This window comes from Alligator sinensis, unplaced genomic scaffold, assembly GCF_000455745.1.
Source record: "Alligator sinensis unplaced genomic scaffold, ASM45574v1 scaffold226_1, whole genome shotgun sequence".
Taxonomy (NCBI): domain Eukaryota; kingdom Metazoa; phylum Chordata; order Crocodylia; family Alligatoridae; genus Alligator; species Alligator sinensis.
In genome coordinates, this window is record NW_005842028.1 from 884906 (window position 1) to 893697 (window position 8792).

An 8792-nucleotide genomic window follows, 5' to 3' on the forward strand; every position below is an offset into this window, starting at 1 on the left:
ATGGGCCGTGTCCCAGGCTCCGGGGTCAGCCCTGCCTCAGGTACCCCTGCACGGCGCTCGCCTCCGCCCGCACCCCTCTGTGCAGACCTGGCTGTCCAGGTGCAGAGCAGGGCTGGGAAGCAGGAGAGATCCCTTCACAGGGGCGGCTGGCCCGGCCCCACCTCCAAATAATCATAATAAAGAAGAAATGAATCAAATTAAAAAAAAAAAAGTCAAGCTGCGACAGGGTTTCCAGCCCTGACTTGACGCCCGCTGGCTCTTTCTACAGCTGGCTGGGCATTTTTAACCCTGCGGGCCCGGCTGCATTTATGACACGCACTTCCCCAGTTGGTTGTGTGATATACACAAGGTAGCAGGGGCCGGAGGAGCGTGGCACAGCAGGTTGGGTGGAGAAGGACGCTGCTATGTTCGTACCCTGTCTACACACGTGCAATTTGACTTGAAATCCCACTTGCTTTTCCTTACCGCCATTAGAGCCCATCAGAGGCAATTCCCAAATGGTGCACACGCACACACAAAAATCAGCCCCGTTCTGCTCCCATTTCTACTCATTGCAAGTAATTGCATCCCCCCGGCTGCAACCAGATGAGCACGGTCATGCGGTGTGGGGGTCTGTGGCGCCATATACGGCACATTCAGGTGTTACCCGTGCTGCTACATTACAGTGCGTGGGCAGGGGGAGGTTTTGATCTGGTGAAATCCCAGGGTCAAAAAAATCTGTGCGGGGAAAAAAAGCACCGTGGTGCATGTGGTGGCAATGCATGCCACCCAAAAACTGGAGCCTGGCAGGCCGGAGCCACCCTCTGGCTACCAGGTTCCCAGCTGCAGGGCTGCCATGGCTGCAGCTTCCCAGGACCCCAGGTAAGGCTGCTGGAGCCAGCAAAGTTGCTGATCCCAGCTTCCTCTACCCCACCCAGGGTAACCTGCCAGAGGGCATCTAGCATGGGCGTTCCCTGGGGGCAAGTAGCAACCGCATAAGGTGTGCGGCTGCTTCTTGTCCCGGGGGGAATCAAACGTCCTCACTTGTGTAGACACAGCCTCAGAGGACAAGGATCTGATCATGAGTTGGCCTACGCTGTTTTTTGTTTTCATCCCAAAGAGTTGACATCTAATGCAAGCAGGCATATGTGGCCCCTCTCCATATTTTATTTATGGGTTCCATGCAGATATAAGTGCACCTGCTGATAATGTACTCAGAATAGGGAAACTATCATTACAAAGGATGAAAAGTGCCAGCTTGATTTAATGCGTTGCAATGCACAAACCGCAGTGGTAGTGACCCTCAGAAAGGACTGAAGTTGTCCTTTGGGAAAAATTGACTTCTTTACAAGAGGGTTCCACTGGAGCCGAGGAGCCAGAAACTTCCACTATTATAAATAGTTTATAGTTCTATTTGAAGTAGAGCAGGGTCAAATAAATTCCACATGCTCTGTATGTGACTATGGCCATGCCAAATAGTGACACAGCCTGTAACGGGAAGTAAACTTCAAAACATATCCTCTATTACCAACCATCTTATTCATAACAGAGTTGAATAATGGAGCATAAGTAGCTTTCCACATTTTCAAAATGTTAAGTGTTATTATTCAGGCCTTATGTTTTACCTAAAGGAGAGATCTTACATAGGAAGTCATTAAAAAAGAGCAATTTTGTAGCAAATGTTTTCTTATTCTTCCCTTTAAATTTGTATGCCATTTATTGATCCCTAATCCTATCAGACTTCAATCTATATTTTAAAAGAAGAACAAATTATGTTTAAAGCTTGATGTGAATGAAATCGTTAGGTCCCTAAATACAAGCAAATGTTGACTTTGTGCAGTTCAGAGTGTGAACATTTATGCTCTATTATTCCCAGTATCACCCACGTAAAAATGACAGGAGAGGAGGAAACCTTCCGCATTTGCCTATGAATATTTACCGGAACACATGATGAATTTTGAATTTCTCCACAGCCCCAGAGGTCTGAAACTGAATACAGTTACCCAAGTGAGAAAGTGGATTCTCTTCTTCCACCTGTTTCTTAAGGGCAGTCAACACAGGTTTGCTTCTCTCTGGGAGGCAGTGGTTGAGTCACCAGAATGTGAATTTCCTTACTGATTTAGGCACATGCCTTGGAGTGAAGATTCCCCAGGTTCTCTTCCCAACTGTCAGCAATGTGTTGCATTACTTAGACAAGTCAGTTCACCTTTCCATGCACTGGCCTACACATGTATAAAATAGGTATTATCCTATTTACCTACTTCACAGAGGTATTGAGAACTTAATTAATTCTTATGAATCACTTAGATCTTCAGATGAAAGGTGTCATAAAATGCAAACTCTGATTATATAAGGTGTCTGTGAACCTGGTAACTAGGCAACCTGAAACAACAATACAGGCAGTTTACCCAAGTTTGGTTCTACTATGTTTAACCTGATGGCACAAGTTGCTAGTAAAATATAAACAGATACAATGTTAAAACAACAGTATATTTTGGGGCATAAACAGAAGAAGTTTTGTAATTGCTTCCCTCCACAAAAGCTGAAATGTTTTGCACTGTATATTTAGCATGCTTAAAATTTTCAAGGCACACTTTAACATTTCTTTGTTTCATTTAACAAATGCTTTTCAACCTACTGAGACTGGAAACTTGAAAGCATTTTGAATCTCTTCTATCAAAGTCAGAAGGAAAGAGCTGTAAAAGCAGGAGTAGAACCATGCGTGTGGAGGCTTTTTGATTTAAGGGAGTTGCTACAAACATCTAAAAATAATGTAGACTAATTCTTTACATGTTTAACAGTTCTTACAGTTCATCATAGTTTGATAATGGAGGCCCAAAATATGCTCTTGATTGTACCAGTGTAAATCTGGAGTAGTTCCTTTGAAGTTAACTCCACCTGAGTCCATGGCATGACTCAGTATTTCTAAAAGTGGAACCTGGACCAGATTTCCTAGAAGTGGGTTTGTTTCCCATTAAATTAATATTTCCTTCTGGATGTCATCCTGTAATAAATACACAATAATATCCTCACATTGCATTACAAATATCTGTTTGACCCTTTTCTTATGATTTAAACAAATATATAGTAAACATAATCTGCGTTACATATTAAAATACTTCCACTACACAATACCTTCTGATTCATTATTATGTCCACCCTTCCATTTGAAGTCTGATAGTTTTTCCCCATGAGCATACTAATGTAATGTTCTTACCTCAGACAACTTAGAGCTTAATCCTACACTAAATATCGAAGTCAGTGGGAGTTTTGATGGACAAACAAAACAGAATTGGGTCCAAAGTATGGTCTGAATGTATTATTAGGTTTCAGATGCAGCAGCTTGCTTTGTTAGGAAAAGGAGGAATGACCTTATGTGTGTGTGTGTGTGTGTGTGTGTGTGTGTGCGCGCGCGCGCGGGCATGCATGTGCACTATTTCATTTACTGCTGACATTATTGGTTCCTACCAGTTTGCATGGATGAGTTTTGTTTGTTTTTTACTTCCTACAAAGCGACAAAAACCCTGTAATAAAATGTTGATGAGGTTAATTATCAAGACATCACAGGGAGGAAAAAAAACACTTTCTGAGATCTGGATAATGTAGTGATAAAAGGTATGCAATTAGAGCAATTATTGAATTCAGTAATTTTTTACATTTTTAAAGTTTTGGATTTAGAATTCTTTGTATTTTAATGGAAGAAGAAAGAGGAGTTGTGTATTTAAAAGATGTTTTTAAATGAGTATACAGCATGGCAAGAGGGCAAACACAGAGACCAAAGAGCTCCTAAGCCATAGAATGAATGCAATAAAGTAGATTTACATTGTGAGAGGCATAATTATGATGACATGCACAAAAAAAAATTGTTTTTAAGATTCACCCTTATCTATACATAATGATGTGGGTAGACTGTTGTGAATATTTTTCATTACTTGATTTCTTTTAAAATTAGGATTTATTTTTGTTGTGCAGGAATGTTTGAAAAATTCCAGCAGGACATTTTCCCATACGCTTTATACTACCTTCTCCCAGCCTTTCACCCTTAAAAATTCTCCAAGTCAAAGTAGGAAAAAAAAAATCAGTAGCAGATCATGCAGCAGTAAAACCTCAAATAAAATCTGATCCAAAGAATCTCTTGCGGTTTCACACAATATGGTAAAATTAGAGATTGCAGGAAACCAACAAAATTAAATTGGGAACATTTGAAGAGAAATGACCAGGTTTTATGAAAATGACACATTGACTGGCCAGTATGCTTTTTTTATCAACAATTTCTTTGTTGAAGCATACATCAGAAGAACCTGCATATGTTTTCATTTTGTTCGAAGTCTAACTAGAAAATTACATCCAGATGTTTAATAGGCATTCTGTTGGTTTTTCTGCATTGATTAGATATGTTGGTACTGTTTGCTTACAAGTGTAGCCGGATCATTAGCTAATGCAAAGAAATGTTTGCAGTGAGTTGCTAATTAGGTCTTTTGGAAACTCTCCATACTCAGGAACAATTTGTACGGTGGCCAGAAGAACTTGCAGTACTTGAGGAGTTGCTTTCCCTTCTACGTCTGGGGAAAAAAACAGTCAGTTGCTTTTCCTAATCTTCCTTTGCCTACAGGGATTGCAGCTTGATCCCAATGGGTTGAAGTGCAAATAAATTAGGAAGAGACCACACACACGCACGCGTGCACACACGCAAAAATACACACAAATAATGATCTCTCCTTTCAATCTTTAGTCATGCTAACAAAAAGCTAACCAATACACAGTATTTAAGACTAAAATGTGGTAAATTTTCAGTCTTAATGTTATCAAATACACAGCATTTTTGAGCATACTTTAGAGACAGATGGGAAAACCCTTTATGATAAATGAGAGTACTTGAATTCATTACTGTAGTACTTATAATTAAAGTAGCTCCTTTACAACTTCGCTACTTTTGCAGAGTACTTGAAGACAAAGCTTTGAGGAAGTGAATACATGGATAGTGGAGGAATAGGAAGGGATAACTTAAACAAGAGGGGGAGAGACTGAGAAAACTGCTTTCACAATTCAGGGCAGCATGGCACCTTACAGACCAACTCATTCAGAGGCATGATCTTTTGTAGGCTACAGTCTCCTTGGCCAGATGCTATGAATAGAGTTTCAAAGAGCAGGAATATTAAACAGAAAGGAATAACTCATTTCAATACATGACTAACACCACCATCTCATTCTGCGTTCCCAGTGTTAATCTTTTATACTGTGTTAAAGCTAAAAAAGTATCCGAGATATTACCCATTTACAACGTTGTCATAGAAATTGTTTTAGACTTCATGGCTCCGGCCTGATAACCTTTTAGGTACAGTGTCACCTTTCAAAAGGTGCTTGACAATGTCAATGACCTTTATAATAAAGACCACCTGTCTGTATATCTATGCTTGAGGCTGTTACAGACAGAAATCATATCAGAAAGAACAATGTATATTTATTTTACATAGTAAACATGCACACATGTCTGCATACAAACTGCTTGATTATGCAAACACATGCTTAACTTGATTAATGTTAAGCATGTTATATGTTTAACTTGATTAATGTTAACAATGACTTTGAAGTCAACGAGGCTACACACATAAGTAAAGGTATGTGTAAGGCAAAGTTAGGTTTTGCAGGATCAGGGGCATGTACAATACACACACACTTTTATAATGTGGCTACACAAAAATACGAACTGTTTTTCTCTGTAGTTAAGATCACCATTACAAGATAATTAGAATATTTAATAATAGCTGGACAATAGACCAGTGGTACAAATATTAATTTTCTGTCTGATTTGAAAATAAAACTGCTATTTCACAGCTAATATGCATCATTAGTAGCAACTCCATGGTTTAGGTACTGTTGAGATTGCATTTAACACAGGGTTAAAACCTCTCTACTGATATTCGGCACTATGGCTCTCATAAAACAACTGGATTTTCAATGTAATTTTAAAAATAAACTAATGGCTTTAAACAAAGGGAACATTTATAAATGCCCCCTTCAGGAAATTTTCCTCCTATTTTCCTCACCTGTATTTGGCCTCCAAGGCCACGTCTAGATAAGCGCAAATGTTTGGTTTTCTGGGAATAAGTAGTGGTGCACCTTGTGCCACAGCAGCTTGTCCCCAGGGAACACCCCTGCCCCACACACTTTGGCACATGGCAAATTACCTGGGGAGCAGTAGGGGAGGCTGGGGCAAGCACTGTGCTGGCCCCAGCAGCCTTACTTGGGGTCCCAGGGGCCTAGTAGGGCTGCAGCTGCAGCGATCCTGCCAGGCAGAGCCTGGCTGACAGCCGCAGCACAGCTCTGGGTGGCCAAGCTCTGCTTGTCAGCAATGCACCCTTACAATGCAAAGCACACCTTAGTGTGTGATATGTGGTGCTACAGACGTGTTTGCAGTGTCGCATACCACATGGCCACACTTGTCCCATCTACATATTTCCCATGAACTCTATATACATGTGCCTGACGCCTGCTCCAACATGTTCTAATTAAATTAATTGAGTTCCTGGAGAGTTCTAATTAGAAGTCTCCAGCAGTTTCAGCATCACATATTCAATGTCCCTGCATTTCAAAATGGCGGTGGAGACGCTTTGATTAAAGCTCATGTCTGGACAGAGGACATGCTCAGGCGGGATGGGCTTCATCTCTCCCCAAAAGATAAGCATGTTTTTCCTTTCAGGCTGGCTGATCTCGTACAGCAAGCTTTAAACTAGGGTCGCCGGGGGACGGGGACGCAGAGGAACATGAGGACACTTCGCTGTCAAGCCAGGTGACGCACACAGGTAGTACCCAGGTAAGTGACAGGGGCCAAGGCAGGCTTAGGAACAAGGGGGTGGCACAGGCACATACAGGAGGCCTCAACTGCCGCTACACCAACGCTCAAAGCATGGGGAAAATGCAAGAGGAACTCACCCTCCTGCTACCTGGCAAAAACCCAGACCTAGTGAGGCTCACAGAAACCTGGTGGGATTCTACCCATGACTGGGCAGTGGACATTGAGGGATACAGGCTGTACAGGTGAGACAGAGCAGGGAAAATGGGGGGGAGGAGGAGGGGCAATGTAGTGCTATATGTCAAAGAGCAATACATGTCCTCAATGATCAGGATGGGGTCAGAAGAGAGGCAAAATGAAGTGCTCTGGGTAAGAATGCAAAGGGGGCATGGGGAAAGTGACATGATAGTAGACATCTACTACGGACTGCCTCACCAAGGGGTCGAGCTGGACCTGGAATTCTCAGGTCAGCTCACGGAGGCAGTAAAGTCAAGGTTGTCATAGGTGACCTAAACTACCCAGACATCTGCTGGGAGGAGCAGTCAGCCAGGTCCGACTGCTCATGTACGTTCCTAGCTGAGATACAGGACCTCCACCTAACCCAAGTAGTGCATAGTCAGTCCCACCAAGGGAAATGCCTTGCTGGACTTGGTCCTTGCCACAGGCGATGACTTGGTGAGGGGTCTGTGGGTACTCGACCACCTGGGCGACAGTGATCATTACCTGCTGGAATTTACTATCCAGCGCAGGGTGGTGAAAGCAAGCAGCAAGGCAGAGGTCCTTGACTTCAGGAGGGCTGACTTCTGTAAGCTAAGAAGGTTAGTAGGAGAGGCATTGGGGTCTCGGAGCTTCAATGAGATGGGAGTCCAAGACAGGTGGTTGTTCCTCAAGGAGACGATCCTCCAAGCTCAAGGGAGTCAGTCCCAATGCGCACCAAAGGGGGCAGGAGTGTTAAGAAGCCCCCATGTCTCAGCAAAGGCATTCAGGGATGCCTGAGGGCAAAAAAGGAGGAGTACAAACAATGGAAGCAAGGAGCTGTCACCAAGGAGGATTACACCTCTGTTGCTCGGGACTGCAGGGAGGCTGTTAGGAAGGCCAAGGCAGAGATGGAGCTAGGGCTAGCGACCAGAATTAAGGATAATAAAAAGTCCTTTTTCAGTTCCATAGGAAGTAAGAAGAAGGCACCGGGTAACATGGGGCCCCTGCAGGATAGGCTTGGCAAGCTGGTGATTGCAGCAAATGAAAAAGCTGACCTCTTTAACGAATTCTTTGCCTCCATATTCCTGAACAGGGACCAGGACATCTCCCCCACTAGAATTGCGGATGGACCTAGGGGAGGCACCACCATGCCTAGGGTCAGGGATGACTTAGGGAACTTTTGGAGGGGCTGGACATGTTTAAATCAGTAGGTTCAGATGCTCTTCACCCGAGGGTGCTGAGGGAATTGGCAGGGATCATAGTGGGCCCCCTGGCACGGCTCTATGAGCGCTTGTGGGGCACTGGCCAGAAACAGCCAATGTGGTCCCCATTTACAAGAAGGGGAGAAAGGAGGACCCCAACAATTATAGGTCAGTCAGTCTTACCTCGGTCCTTGGGAAGACCTTTGAGAAAATTATCAAGGAGCAGATCTGCAGGGGCCCGGCAGGAGAGGTAATGCTCAGGGGCAACCAACATGGGTTCATTGAGGGCAGGTCCTGCCTGACTAGATTTCATAGACATTAGGGCTGGAAGGAACCTTGGAAGATCATCGAGTCCAGCCCCCTGCCCAAAGGGCAGGAAGTCAGCTGGGTTCATAGGATCCCAGCAAGATAAGCATCCAGTTTGCTTATAGATTTCATAGACTAACCTGGTTTCTTTTTATGATCAGGTCACAAAGTCCCTGGATGAGGGTGTTGGGGTGGATGTCGTCTTCTTGGATTTTAAGAAGGCCTTTGACAAGGTTTCACACCACATTCTCTTAAAAAAACTAGGTGACTGTGGCATTGATTCCTACACAGTCAGATGGATGGCAAATTGGCTT